We start from the raw sequence: 16,074 nt of genomic DNA, 5'->3' as shown, positions 1-16,074 counted from the left end.
AACACAGTTTAGAACAATGTTTTTATGGATCACACATGCCTATTGAGTAGGCAAGAATATCAATGTATAGTTACTCCCTGCCTGTATATTGTCTTGGTTTGTGTGTGTGTGTGTCTTGTTTCATTTTTAAGAAGATATTTACAAATCAGAGCAGGCGTACCCCAACACCAACTTTGATGACAAACTATTTAGCTACTGCTTTTAAAAGGCAACAGAAAGGAAACATGTTGCTTTTACACCTGGCTGAAAGTTTCATTAAAGACCCTCTAGCTAGCTTACCTATGTAAAATAACCCTTAAAAATTCAGGGTTAAAATAACCCTCCTATCTTTTTACTTCACTTCGCAAAAATATTATTATTATGGCATGCCTTCCTACATGGGTTATATGTGTGTCTATGCGTGCATTCATGTCATCTGTTGACTGATGAAAATCTAATGACTTCCATAGGGGTTTTTTTAGGGAAGGAGTACTAAGAGAAAATTTCAGTAGATTCCCTTTGATCTGACAGACGTGAACAAATAATAATGGTCACTCCATCTTTTGTTTTTGGAAAAGGACAGAAGGCTTTATATTGTGTCTTTTTAATTTATCTGTACCAATTTGAACAGTTTACAACAATTAAAATCTATTAAATGTAAAACAGCAATTACAAAGGCATGGATTAGACAATAAAAACAGAAATTTAAGATAAAAGCATCATTTGGGTCTGGGAGCTCTTCCTATATTCTGAGCAAAAAAACCTCTTAGCTTTGTTACATTTACACAAATCTTACATGCATTGTATTCTTTCTCCTTACTTTTTGTTCTTTCTCTCTTTTCCCATCTTTGTATCAAACAGAGGGTGACAAGATACTTTTTCTTAATGCATGAAAGTTCATATGCATTTACTGGATGCTTAATCCTCAGTGTTTACACTTGTGTGTGTTTTTCTATTGTGCATATACTTCCACTGTAAACATTGTAGTTGATTACATTGTCATACAATTTTGTATTCATTTTATTTTTTCCAAAATGACAGGCAAATTCTCAGCTGAATACATTTTGGAGGGTTGACATGCTTTCTTTTTTTGCAATGAATCCTGGGAGGTGTGAAATAGATATTTTCATCATGAATCTCAATTTCAGTAAAATTAATCCCCTGTCCTACAAAAGACTGTCATGGTCTTTTATCAGGAAAATTTAGAGCAAAGCTATTAAGTTTGAGCTTCTTAGCTTTTCAGTCTCCTGTGGTGTTGTGCTGTCATTTCCATGTAGCCTTTCAGTGGTAGATACCCATGTCAGTTCTTGCATAAGGCTATTTTTAAAGATGTAAATAAATATATCAGACTGTTATCAACATTTTGTTTATTAACTCCATTTCTCATCATGGAGACACAGACTGGCGGTTCTCATTGTCCTCCTTCAGAAAAAAAGGTCACTTGGGACGATCCTTTATTTGTTCACTCTTCCCTGAACCATTTTCATATTATTATCTTATCGTCCCAGGCTATGTAATAAAGAGAAAATAAGCAGATAAGGGAAACAAAGGTACATTGTGCATAAAAAGAATAGTTTTCAAAGCACCACAAAATAGAAGGAAGTCAATTTTAGTGTGATTGTATTGTTTATGTGTAGATGTGAAGTCCGTAGGGATAATTTAGGCCTTAATTCTTTATTTTCTAACTTTTTTTTTGTTCTTTACCTTTTTCTTTTTCATGTTTTTTTTGTTTTTTTCATATATATATATATATATATATATATATATATATATATATTCTTATGTTATTGTTCTGTATTTTTCGCACAGTGGTATAGATGTGTGTTTATCACTCATGTTATATGTTTTTCAATAAAATAATTAAAAATTGAAAAAAGAAAAAAAAGAAAAGAAAAAAAGGTCACAACTGGATAGAAGAAATCAGAGATGACTACACCTGACCTAAACGTAAAGCATTCTTGAACAGTTCTTGTGCATCCATTGAGGCAATTTCTCATGTTTTGTTGTACCTCCATCATAGTAGGACAGGGGGGAGGAGGACAGCACAGACTTGGCTGTTTGGTTGTGCATTTAAGTAAATCAGATCTAATTTGCCGAATAGTCACTGTTGAATGTTTTTATGTTGAATGTTTTTATATTGTGGAATGAAATTTTAAATTGTAAGTCGCTCGGAGCACTCTGGTGGAGTGCGACTAATTAAGAAATAAAGTGAAGTGAAGTGAAATGAAACCCTTTCAATTTCTGTAGACATTCATCCATGGTCACAACAATGTTTCATTTGATACCAACAAATAAATAAGCAACAATGGAGTGGAGAAGAAAGCCCAAAAAGTTCCAAAATGATGGTTTCCTCTTGCCTTATGACTTCATCAGATGGGGTGAAATCAGTGTCATGTGACTTCTGGCATAGGCCCTGCCCCCAACTAGGAGACTTCCTGTGTTGTTCTGCCTCCAATTGAGTCAGCACAGAGCCTCCCCCATGAGGGTGCTGTGCGTAGAGTGACAGATTTGCCCCATTGCTCCCTCTTTCCTGGCACGATGCTTCACCTGGCCTTTCTGATAAGGTCCATAGATGGTGATCTCCCATTCCTCTATTCTATCCATATGCAATTAGCGGTTATGAGAATTCACAAAAACACTCTGGAACACAGTTGCCACAAGGATTATTAGTTGTTTTCCTTTATGTGATTTGATAATTTATTAATGCATTAGAAGAGAAAGAATATAATATGTTAATGGAATCTATAGTAACCACCATTAATATGTTAATACATTATTAATATTTTAGCAATATGTTAATTACTTACTTTTTCACAATATTTCTATCCAAAATTACCCACTACGGGAATTTACAACTCTTTGGCTCAACAAATAGCAGCTAGGATTAAACACCATGGAAGGTTGAATTATTAAGAATAATTGAATCATAGAGTCATAAAATCATAGTTGGGAGAGTCCAATCCCCTGCCATGCAGGAAAAGCACAGTTCAAACACCTCTAACAGATGACCATCCAGCCTTTGCTTTAAACTATCTAGAGATGGAGACTCCACCATGCTCTGAGGCAATATTTTCCACGACTGAATAGCTGTTATCATCAGGAAGAGTTGTCTGGCAGTGAAATATGCTGAAGAAACAAACTGATGACAGAGATAACATCAAGAAAGGGACAAGAAGTTCAAAAGAGGAGTGTAGAAGTCTGTTGCAAGATTACTGTGAATGGCATACAATTCTCAGTAGTTGCATCGCTAAATGATAGAAACTGACTGAAGATGGCGATAATCATGACAATGATAAATAACTTGTAGATCTCTTTGAACTAAGCATCCTTAATAACTTCAGTATGGCTAATGCCATCTCAAGTTTGTGCCAAAGACTTCTTGTAGGACTGCTCTAGTTTAAAGCTTTGTTACTACATTCCTAACTGGGTGTCAGGAGGCAAAAAAGGCCAGCATTCTCCAAGCTGCCCTTTTTCACACCTGACCACAACAAGAAGGATAAAAGAAGACCATTTGGTTGGGAAGGCTGATTTATGACTTGATCTGGTCTTCAAACGTGGGAAAGGACAATTGAAGGGGAGGTGTGATCTGAGGGGAGGAGGGAAGCAACAACTTAATATACTGGGGGAAGAGCGGAAGAAGGCCAGTAGAAACTTTGCCGTCATTTTGGCAAGGCAGATTCAATAAAGTTTTCCATAGCTACAAGCTGTGTGAGCCTATCTTTGTCTCCTACACCTTCCAGGAACTGACACTGGGATAAAATTCACTGCCTGTAGTATTATGCTTTCAGTTCCTAGCACTAGTAAATTCCTGTACATTCAAAAAGTACAGAGATCAGCAGGTTTGGATTTTATGGAAGATTAATGGGTTTGGGGTACAGTGCCCATGGAGTCTTTTAAAACCCCATATGGAGGAAGTAATTTTAAAGGAAAGCTGTTAGAAAAATGGTTTAACCCCTCCTTTTATTTTCCAGGAGCAGTGGTACCAATCTGGATTGGATTTAGAATAACAGAATCATAGAGTTGGAAGAGACCACATGTGCCATCTAGTCCAACCCCCGCCATGCAGGAAAAGCACAAAGTACCCCTGACAGATGGACATCCAGCCTCTGTTTAAGAGCCTCTAAGGAAGGAGCTTTCACCACACTCCAAGGCAGAGTGTTCCACTGCTGAATAGCTCTTATGGTCAGGAAGTTCTCCTTAATGTTCAGGTGGAATCTCTTTTTCTGTAACTGGAGCCCATTGCTCCCATTCCTATTTTCCAGGGCAGGATAAAACAAGCCTGCTCCTTCTTCCTTATGAAATCCTTTCACATATGTATACATGGCTATCATGTCTCCTCTCAACTTTCTCTTCTGCAGGCTAAACATACCCAGTTCTTTAAGATGCTTTTCATAGGGTATGGTCTCCAGACCTTTGAAGAGTACATTTCCTTTAAAGTCTTTTTAAAAAAAGATTATAGATCTTAATCTACACAGTACATAGTTAAGATAACATATGCATTCCTTTTGGGTTCATCTGGTACTTGCACGACTGGGCTAGTATTTATACTTGCATTTCTAAAACCTTGGATAAGATGATTTTTTAAAAAAAGTTTTTTAAAAAGTTTAAAAGTTTACAAGTTTAATTAAAAATAATCTGGTTGACCCTATGATGTTATTTTTTCACTCCCATATCCTGTGATCCCTGTCTTGTTAACATCTTGCAGTGGATACTTTTTTTTAAACTACTCTCTCCATAAAGAAGGAAACATATTGCATCTACCATCTCCTCTCTTGTGAGTCTTCTAAGCTCCTTTTATGGACTTCCAAGCGGACACCCAAGAGACACAGGGCCCTTTCACACTGCCCCTTTATCCCAGGATCTGATCCCAGATTATCTGTTTATCCCAGGTTACTTGGCAGTGGGGACTCATAAAGTCATAATCTGGGATCCGACCCTGGGATAAAGGAAAATGTGGCATACAGTCTCCTTTAGCCTGCGATAGCTTGGCTTTTCACCCTATCACTACATCTCAGTGATATCACTATGGTTGGTATTATCCAGTACAGTATCTCATTGTGTCACCCCATAAACTGGAGCCTCCGGTGGCCTAGGGGATAAAAGCCTTGTGACTTGAAGGTTGGGTTGCTGACCTGAAGGCTGCCAGGTTCGAATCCCACCCGGGGAGAGCATGGATGAGCTCCCTCTATCAGCTCCACCTCCATGCAGGGACATGAGAGAAGCCTCCCATAAGGATGGTAAAACATCAAAACATCTGAGCATCCCCTGGGCAACGTCCTTGCAGACGGCCAATTCTCTTACTCCAGAAACAACTCAGGTTGCTCCTGACACGGAAAAAAAACCCCATAAACTTCCTCCCACACCAGACCATAAGGAGCCATGCTGCTTCCATTGAAATATAGCCTATAGTACCTAGCATTCATTGGCAGTTTCACCTCCAAGTACTAATCAGGACTAACACTGCTTAGCTGCCAAGATCAGACAGGATCTGATGTCTTAGCTTAACCATATTGCCTAACTCCTGTGAGTGTCAGCTTTGAACACAGAAGAATAATGAATGATACTTACAGGAAGTGGACCCAGTGGTCCAATGAGAACTTCCCATGCCTTGCCCCTGTAGGTTTGTTGTACTGTCTACAGCTGAAAACTGTTTCCAATCCATGACTATGAGAAAATTGCTTCATGAGGATACTGTACCCTAGGAAAATGTAAAGCTGTTTTAATTTCAATTATAACAGAAGCTCCATCACTGGGACTCTTCTCATTCACTCTTTTTGTCTCCCTTAAAGCATGTTAACACTTTGATCACCGGGTAAGGCTTTCCTCTTCCCAAAATTTATCTGTGCTTTGGCCCTGGTAATGGGGCAGGCAATAACCACCACAGTCACTGGGCAAGCATTTTGCTCTTCCTGATGCTTTGATATCAGTCCTTGTGATTGTGTCATCCAGTGCAATCTGTACTTCCCACACCCATCTACAGGTACCATTGATCTCGTCATATTAGAGTAGATTTCACATCTACCTATTAGAAGGACACATTGTAATGTGTTCTTAATAAAACTCAGTTTCCAAAAGAAGTCTCATCTCACTGCTGTTTCTCCCTCTAAGTACCTTGTGAGAGTATACTATTAGACTGTATCCCTAAGCTGAATGTGTTTTGCTCCTCTGAATTTCAGAAAATATTTTAGCTTTTGGGACTCAGCTAGATAAATAGCACACTGCTCTCTGGAAGAAGAATGCTAGGGTAGAGTGGAAAACAATCCTCCTAGCATTTCAGTTTTCCACTGAAACACATTTCGGATGGTTATGTTTTCAAGCTAAGCTGGCTTAATTTACAATTTACAGTTGAATAAATTCAGATATATGATTCTGGTTCTGAATGTCGTTGCTTCCTTCATCATCTCTGATAATTCCATGAGTAGCTACCCATATATATCAGGAGGAAATGTAACCACTCTAAAACTCTTAAAATATACTGGCTTCGTTTTTGTTTGGAAATTTAAGGATCCTGCACACTGTTAAATATATTGCAGGTTTGTAGAGATCATATAAAAATGAATAGCTGAATGCCAATGTGAATATATATGCCTTGAGAGCAATATATTGTTGATTAAAGTCACTTACCTGAAGCTACCTATCTGGGGGATGTCTACCATATTTAAATCTACAGGCACCAGTCCATAAAAAGAACACATATGTGAAACAATCTCATAATGGGGAAAAGAGGATATATGGATGTCACGCTTTACCACTTTATCACATTGAGAAATTTCCTAGTCGTAAGACACTTCAACCTCTTTTCAAGCAGGGAGGGGCACTGATCTCATCACATGAGTTAAACTACTTCTGGCTGTCATGCATAGCCCTCTGTGGTTTAAAAGAGGTATAAGTGTCCTGAAAGGAGAGAACTCTGGCAATCGACCTCATCACATTGAGAAATTTCCTCATAGGACACTTCAGCTTCTTTTTAAGCATGGAGCCTATCACATGCTCCAGGGTTGAAAAGAGGCAGAAATGTCCTGAAAGGAGGAAACTCTGAATACTGGCCAGCAATTGTGTTTAGAGCTCCAGTGTCTTATAGCACTTTACTCCCATGTTTACAACTAAAATATATGTGATGGAAACCATCAAAAACTCCCCATCCTGTTTCATTGCTGAACTGTCAGCAGTCTCTTGCATCCTGTCGGGTTTGATGCAGAACCATAGGATTGCTTAGAAAGCAATGGTTTTAACATGGATCACTGTCTCTTGTATCCTATGGGGTTTGATGCAGAACCATAAGATCCCATGGAAAGAAGTGGTTTTAAACTGGTGTCAGTCTCCTTTAATGTAAGGGGCTTTTGGGCAGGGAAAAGATCTCTTGGTTTTTGGATATTGTTGTTTCTCCTGATTAAAAACAAAAGTAATACTGACCTTGTGATGAATGTAAGATGAATGTATTTTCAGCTCTTAAGTTTCCATGTGTGAGTGTGAGTGTGATTGTGATGGGGACTGCTGATGACATAAGAGGAGCGATTCTCTACTCTTAAAGGGATAGTCATCCATGCTTTCCCCTCTCAATGTGATAGGGTGGTTAGTAAATGTGCCATCTTCCTATTTTCAATTTCAGTTGCCATGTGTCAAGAGAAAGGAACAGTGATCTTGAATCTGTTTGACTGTCTCTGCTAGAGAAGACCCACTGAATCAACTCCTAAATGGTGACCCAACACTTAGGTAAATCCCAGTGATTAAATGGGTATTCCAGAGTTTGTACTAAGCAAAGATTGGCTGGGGAATTGGCAAAACTACAGTATGCTGTTTACTGACTGTATTCTCCATGACATGAAGTAAATTCTAGAAGAAGGACGATAAGAAGGGGGGAAGGAAAAGAAGGAAGTGATTATCACTTCATATGACTGTCAGCTCACTCCAGCCGCCTCCGAATGAATACAAGAGACTCTTTCTGTTGTCACCGAAGACTTTACTGAAGAATACCGTACAAACATATAAAGCCAAGATTGCTGGTCAGAAAGATCTCCTTATATACACTCCCCCACATTCAAAGTAACAATTCCCGCCCAGAGAAACCCCCGCGCAATTCTTCCCACTCGCCCACAGCCGTTTTCCTTCAGGGTGAGAGCTGCAGGTGCCTTATCAGTTTTTCGATGTCAGTGTCCTTGATTACTGGTGCCAGAATGCAGGCCCAGGAATTATGGTCCTGACAATGACTGTACTTAAAATGGTGTGCAATTATTTCTATGGAGCTTTCCTTAATAAAAACAAAAATGTAGTGAAATCAGAATTTCCTTTATCAAGATGAGAAAAATAATAAAACAATCTCTAAAATGTTATGTATGTGTAGGCTGCTATTTTTCTTTTTTTCAAATCTAATTTAGACAGCCTCTTTACATTTTCCTAACCCCATTAATTATATTCTGTGTAAATAGTTCATATTCATCCTGTCATGAGAACATTCAAAAGTGTGGAGTTTTGTTTTTTCACCTGCAACTGCATCAGTACCTCATACAAAATCATTAATGCTCAAGGTGTTGTCTTCATGAGGTGATCCATGTGTGACTTTGAATCCTGCCTGATAAATTTACTCAATCCCTTGTCAAAAGAAAGCAGACAAATCTAAACGTTTTCATAAATCATTCCACAAACATAAGAGGAAGTGAAAATCTTAAGAGAAGCCACAGAAGGCTTCCAATTGCAGAATGAGATGTTGGAAGGTAATGAAATAGAAAAGAAATTGGCCCTTTGAGATAATAAGAGCTTAAAATTTTAGTCCACAAAGAGGACAGATATGTGACAGACCTGTGCTGCTCACAACCCACTAAATACAATAAATCTGTCCCCAATCACATATTATAGAAAACCAAATGTTAACCTTTGCATTATATTCGGAACCATCTCAAAGTAAGAGAAGTGGTGAACATGTTATTAAGGCATAGATAGGCCATTGCTTATGCTGCCTGGTAGACATGTGCAAAAAATTTGGAAGAGTCAGAAATAGTAAGAAAATCAGAAGTTTTGTAAGTCGGAAGCCATATCCGAAACATTTACATGGCCCATACCAAATATTTGAGAATCAAAACTTACCCCAAACGTTTTCGTTTTTGTTTTGTAAATCTCAGAAGGCTCCCAAAGTCAGTTTCATATTCAGTGCAAGGAAGCAAAGCAATTAAACCAAAAAGGCTGCCTGCCTGCCTGCCTGGAATTAATAGAATGTCGGCATTAGGACCCATGAAAAGAAGGAGCAGTGCATTTTGAGAACAACATAGAACTCTGGGAAATGTAATTTGGAAAGGGGAGGAACCTATGCCAAAGAATTCAAAAGGTTCTGCTTTAAACTATATTTCCCAGCATGCATCAGCATCAGAAAGCCCCAATTAGGAGAGGACATTGGTTTGTAGCTTGCCAGAGTTCCAATACATTTGTTAATATTCTACACTATGATTTCTGTTCCTGGGTTATAAATGGCAGTTCTTAATTGGTTCTGTCATAAAAACATGGTGAAAGTTAATTACACTGCAAAAACTTTGTCTTTGCGCAAGAGACATCATCCAATAGCACATTTTGCTTTGTTGATTCTCCACCAATTTAACAAAGTTTCTGCCACAATAAACAAAGTTTCTGGAGTAAAACATCTACTTTCAAAGTAAAGACTACAAAATTAAAGAGGAAATAACACTTTCAAAGTAGGAACAGATTTTCTTTATTATTAAAAATGTTGTTTATGAAAACTGTGGATAAGTAAAACATTCTGAAATTTGGTGGGCTAACAGTGGTAAATGTGTTCCACCGTTATAGCAAGTTTCACCCCAATAGCTTGAAAAAGGCATAGAGCCTTTTCGACCTATGCTCCAATTCTGTGGAACTCATTGCCTCCATATGTTAGAGCAATGTTGGAGTTGCGACCTTTTGTAAAAGCGCTCAAGACTTGGCTGTTTGGTTGTGCATTTAAGTAAATCAGATCTAATTTGCCAAATAGTCACTGTTGAATGTTTTTATGTTGAATGTTTTTATATTTCCACAATTTTAAATGATTTTAAATTGTAAGTCGCTCGGAGCACTCTGGTGGAGAGCAACTAATTAAGAAGTAAAGTAAAGTGACGTGAAGTGAATTAGAGAGATAGAAGCCCCTGAAGTAATTTAATTATGCACAATTACTGTAATGAAATAGTAACTAATTTTCGTTAGTCTTGTTATAATAATGAAATTTTCAGTAAGTATACTTTAGAAACACTTTAGAAATGAAGCACCAGTGCCCCCAGTTTTGTAATGATTTTGAACCATTTTTAAATGAATTGCACATCTTCACTGCCTGGGCCACTCTTAGTTGAGAGTTCTCATGTCAGGAGGGCAATGAAGTTGCTCCAGTGTTTATGCAAGTGTTTATGCAACTTTACCTCCAAGACAAAGAGATCTCCAGAACTGGGATCTACCACCAGTTTCCAATATTTCATGTATTGATCCACTTGGTAGATGTGAATGGAGCATATTGTGCAATGATCAGCGTCTTGGATGACTGACTACAGATGGTTTTGTAGGGAAGCCCATCCCTTTGACTCACCCTCTCTCTCTACATGTCATGCCCCCTTCTTTAATGTTTAGGACACTCCCAGACAGGCTTTAAATCCATGACTAAGCAGGTTTAAGAAACCTGCTTCATTTTGGGTTTAAGTCCTGATGTTGTCGTACCTCAGCACTGGTTCACCTTGCTACAACACACAGACTCCACCACAACAGGCTTGAGTTTTCCAGTTTATTGATAAAAAAAATAGCAAAACTTAATAAAAAACAATAACGAAAGCAATAATCTGATTGAGAGTGCAATCCATAAAACACAGTTCAGAGTGTCCGTAGATAAAAGTACAGAGTCCCAAGGATAGCAAGGCAGTTCCGAAAAAACCAGGTAACATGAGCTTCAAAAATATAATCCAAACACAGATTCTAAACATGAGACGAGGCATGAACTAAAACTAAACAAGAGTTGAATCTCCAACAGCGATGTTGCTCTGACTAAAATCTTACCAAATTACATCTCCTTTAAACTCTCCTTGCAAGCTAGAAACACATTACTCTGGGCTATAGCTCCCCTGTGCCTGCCTCCAATTCTCACGGAGCATCTGGGGCCTGATCTCAGTCTGGAATCCCTGTCTAACATGAATTCATCCCCCTCATTGCCATCTGGGCTTTGTTGATATTGACAATTCTCAGACTCCCATGAAAGGTCATCCTTCTCACAAACTTCAGAAGCATCTCTGCTAAACTCAGAGCTCTCCACATTCCCCTGTTCTGTCTGTTTTTCTAAGCCACCAACACTTCCCGAATCCACTTGCATTCAGAATCGTCAAAATTCCCAGGGACAAACTGCTATTCAAACTGCTGTTACACATTTCCTGGAACAGACTGCTGAAACCCAAATCCCCTTTCAAATCCCCCTTCATCATCAGACTGAACCACAACAGATGCATGCCCAAAAGACCCAGGCTTTCCTGAGGGGTTGTCCCCATTCCAGCACAGTAACTACTGCATTGGAATGGGGCCACCCCAACCCCATCCCTCAAAAAGACTTAAAAGAAAATAAAAACTTTTCAGGTCACCATGAGGCTGCTCCGGCAGGCCTCCTGGCATGTACCAATGACATGCCAGGAGGTGGGGTAGGCAGGAGCTAATCCCCCAGGCCTCCTGGCACATCATTGGTATGTGTCAGGACGGCTGCCAAAGCAAACTTATGGAGACCCGGTAAGTTTTTATTTCCTTTTATGGCTTTTAAGGGGGTTTAGGGTGGGGGTGGGTGTCCTCCTTGGTTCTCTGGGCTTTTCAGTTATACCTGCACACTGAAGAACAGAGCTGGACTGTGGGGACATACTCCAGGGCTACAGAAGCAATCCCATGGGTCAATCTCCACTGGCCCTATACTCCATTAGACTAGAGCCTTTGAGGAAGGCCCGGGTCTAATGGAGTATCAAAGTAATTTGGGAGAAAGCAGGACTTACCTGCTTTATCTCGAATTAATTCTATTTTACCTGAGGCATCATTTGGACATTTCATGTAAAAGTCAGATAGGGCCCATTTTTAAGGCCCTGCCTGGAAGGACCTTAGACTCAATTTTTCCAGCCCCATTTTAGAATTTTCCATTTCCTTTGTTCTTGGAGGATAAGTTTAGCCTAGCTAGAGGACCTGATTCTAGTCTGTTTTCCCCATCAACTATGTACAGCAGTCATCTTAAATAAAACTCCTTTAGCAACTTTGATATCACATCATTGCTCTTGATATCTCTTGATATGTGCATCTCTCTACTAACAAAAAGGAGGAAATGTTTGCTCACTTTTAAAATGTGAGAAAGTGCAACAAATTCATCTGGTTTTGTTCAGTTGCTTTATTTCTTACTAGCGTATATATCCAGCATTGGCCAATTGTCATTGCAGCCACTGCCCCCTACTTTCTCTCTTCTCCAGCTCCAAGAAGGCCTACCTCACAATCTCTCCATGGCAGCATTCTGGCAACAGTGGGAAAGCCATCTTTGTGACTCATTCTTTCTTTATCCATTTTTTCATATTCCTTCTTTCTTTCTCTTTTCTTCCTATCTTTCCTTTGCTTCTGCCCTTGCTTTCACTTTCTCTCTCTCTCTCTCCTTTCCTCCCCTCTCCTCATACCATTCCCCCTTTCCTTTCTCCTCCTTCCTTCTTTTTTTCTTTCTTCCCCTCCATATCTTCCATCCTGTCTTTCTTTTCTTTTTCTCTTCTTTTTCCCTTCCATTTTGCCTTCTCATACAAATGCCACCTTTCCTTCCCAGTGACATCTCAGAGGGCCGATTCACCTAGCAATAAACTTTGTGGTATAAACAGATCAACTTGCATGCATGCATATATACTTTGACACACTCACACATGTAACCATTCCATTATTATGGCATGATTAATTATCTCTGAATGCATTTCTTATTGCTTGTGTAAAGAAGTCCTGCTGAACCAAATCAAAGGGGTGGATTTTGTAATCATTGCCTCTAATACCCCACCAGGAAATTAACCCACTTTCATCGTTTTGTTTTTTTTCAGATGGGGGTACAAAGTGGACAAGATGTAGTCTTTTTACCCTGTTTCTGTTCCAGTCAATTGGAACTTATTCTCTTTTAAAAATACAGCCAGTGACCACTTTCAGAAACTGAATTTTAAATTTAGATAGAACCATATTCCCATTTAATTTAATCGTTTCTATTGCTTCAGATAACAAATAAAATAGTATTTTAGTTTTCTTGTAAAAGCCAGTTGCAGGAAGGGGCATATCTCTTCACAGAATAGTAGAAAAAATGTTACATATCTTAGTGAAGAAGAAAAAAGATTGAAGGGCCTCAATGCCATCCCTTCAATGGCTCTACTTTTTCTTTGGATTTAATTGTTACACCTGCACACTGAAGTTAAATTCTTTGCATGGCATATAAATTTTGTAGAGTGGGGAATTCACTTTAAATTGCTTTTCTGTTGGATCTAATTTTCATTCTTACTGATGGGGAAAATATTTTTTTGTTCTGAGTGAATGATCATGTAGTTTAGTGGCTTCGCGTTTAACGTAAAAGAACAGTCATATAAACTCATTTCTTTTCCTTCTGATAAAGTGTCCATGGACCTACTTTTTAAATGCTTCATTGTTCTGTAACTGTCCTTCATGCTATGACAATATTCCAAGGGGTGAGTTCAGCAAGAAATATGTGAATGCTGTATTTGTGTAGAGCAACTAACTCAGGTATGTTAAGATCCTCACCTCCATTAAATGGAAAACTGGCTAATTCTATTTCTGTGTAGAACAGCGGGAGTCGTGGAACTTATTCTACAATAGTGGAATAGGTCAGCTCACCTCATCAATAGCATGCACTTTCTCCAATTCACTAGGATATATCTTAGCTGAGAGTACGTGGTTATGGAAATCATGAAACCTATCACAATGGTTTAACAAAAGAACTAGAAGGAAGAAAAAGTAGTATTCAGATTAATAATATTCCAGTTAAGTATTGGTAGGACCACCATAGTGCTCAAGAATCAACAGATGCCTATTTAGGGATTTCCCAGTAATTAAGGTTAATGGAGGGCCTTTCTGCACTGCCATATAGTCTACGTTATCTGCTTTGAACTGGATTATATGAGTCTACACTGCCATAGAATCCAGTTCAAAGAAGATAATTTGAATCTTAAATGGCAATGTAGAAGGGGCCTTACACTGCCATTTAATCTAGATTATCAAATCAGATAATTCACATTATCTGCTTTGAATTGGATTATTTGAGTCTACACTGCCATAGAATCCAGTTCAGAGTAGATAACCTGGATTTTATATGGTAGTTTAGAAAGGACCAGAGAAAGTAGTTGATTATGCAAAATATTCAAAAATCATCTGATGGGAGCCGGCTGGCTCGGTGGCACATGCTGTTGAATTTACTGTATCCCTTGTGTGAAGAGGTCCTTGCAGGTAGTAAGATACCAAATGAAATTAAAAGAAAATCAAATCACATTTTATTGATTAGCCCATTGGCTATATCAAAACCTTTAACACATAGACATAAATACAACATACAACATATAACATACAAAAGAAGTTAAAATAAACAAGCTGTTAACAAGATCCCCTTCAAGTCAAATATCTGCATCACCTCCACAGTTTACCCCGATTGATTCCAAATATGCAATTCTCAGCTGTGTTGCTTTGAATAGGAAAAGGGCTGTCTTGTGTGTTATTTTAGGATTCTGGCTGGCCAACAAAAATGAAGTTTTAATATGTGGGTCCCAGTGTGTTTTGTGAATAGTGTATGGCCTGAGGCATTGGTCTCTCTCATTCTTATACAATTCACAGCTGAACAGTACATGTGCAATATCCTCCAAATTAAAAGAAAAAGAAAAGAAAAAATACCAAGATGTAAATCCAGGTTCATCCAGGTTCCAAAGGTAGAATGTTACATGAGTTGGATTAGGATCCAGTGTCCTAGTTAGCAAGATTCGTAGTAGCTCAATTTAACAATATGCCATCTTTTCAGCCAAGGTGAGGTAAAGCACAAATGGTGATATAAGGGTATATGGATCTTGTTTATAACATTTTTGAGGTAAGGATGGATTAGGAATGAGATAAGAAAATGAATGTACTAATAGCATAGTAGTGTGTTACAAAATACAAACTAGAGTTAAGCTAAAATATGCAGCACTACTCATTGTACCTCAATAAGGACATTATAGAGTGGGGGGAAAGTGGAGAAAAAGCGAAACAAATCATAGAACCAATTTCCTTAAGAGGAAAGGTCACCATATTTGGACTGTAGTGGAAGGATACAGAACTATTCAAAGAATGATGAAAACCATTTAACACGTATTTACCAATAATATTGGAAATGTAAAATTTAGCACTAAAATCTGTCCAAATGCATATTAACAACATTGCACTGAGTTTTACAAGGATAGAAGAGATGAAACAAAGGTTCAGGTTATTTTGAAGAACTGAGAAAGGAATACTTTAATAGCATTTAGATAGCATTTAAATACCATTCCTGCACTTAACCTCTCTAGGTAAATGAGCAGGGTTTTCTCCTATTTTAAAATAATTGATGCTTCATGTCCACATATAGCAATGTAAGACTCTCCACAGTCTGCTAGCATGGAAACAAATCCTGGGATGCCCATCTAAATGAGATCTCATGCAAACCAACATTCCATTGATTTCCAAAATAGCCAACAATTGACATTTCTGTTGTGGAAACAAAAGTGTGTGAAAGGAGTGGAATCATGTACTCTTAATTTATTTGCATGATTTATTCTATATATACATTTATGAGAATTTTACACATGATCTGGCCATTATTTGATTTCACTGTCACCACAGCTGCTCCTAGTGGTGTTGCTATGTAAATGTGAAGAATGCTGGGATTCAACAGGCACTGCATAAAATTGGCATAGAACAGTGTGTCACATTATATGAACCACACAGAAGGCCTTGTACATGTGTAGAGTATGACATGGGAGCCTCAGATCTAATTTCTTGAATTTTGCAAATAAATGAAATACAAATTTGGTGTATACAATTTAAATGTATTTATTGTATTATGCTAAATTGATTAATTGCCTATGT

General features: G+C 38.2%; 1 long non-coding RNA gene across 1 annotated transcript; it reads right to left on the bottom strand.

Annotated features, from left to right (window-relative positions):
- Nucleotides 1-1,329: 1,329 nt before the first annotated feature.
- LOC134297664 (uncharacterized) lies at nucleotides 1,330-7,641 on the bottom strand. Its single transcript, XR_010004489.1, has 3 exons — nucleotides 7,393-7,641; nucleotides 5,548-5,677; nucleotides 1,330-1,488 (listed from the first exon to the last, which is right to left on the bottom strand). It is a non-coding gene; the product is annotated as an uncharacterized LOC134297664 (long non-coding RNA).
- Between the last annotated feature and the right edge of the window lie 8,433 nt (nucleotides 7,642-16,074).

Source organism: Anolis carolinensis, chromosome 3 (genome assembly GCF_035594765.1).
Source record: "Anolis carolinensis isolate JA03-04 chromosome 3, rAnoCar3.1.pri, whole genome shotgun sequence".
Taxonomy (NCBI): Eukaryota; Metazoa; Chordata; class Lepidosauria; order Squamata; family Dactyloidae; genus Anolis; species Anolis carolinensis.
This window is presented reverse-complemented; position numbering and strand designations above follow the sequence as displayed.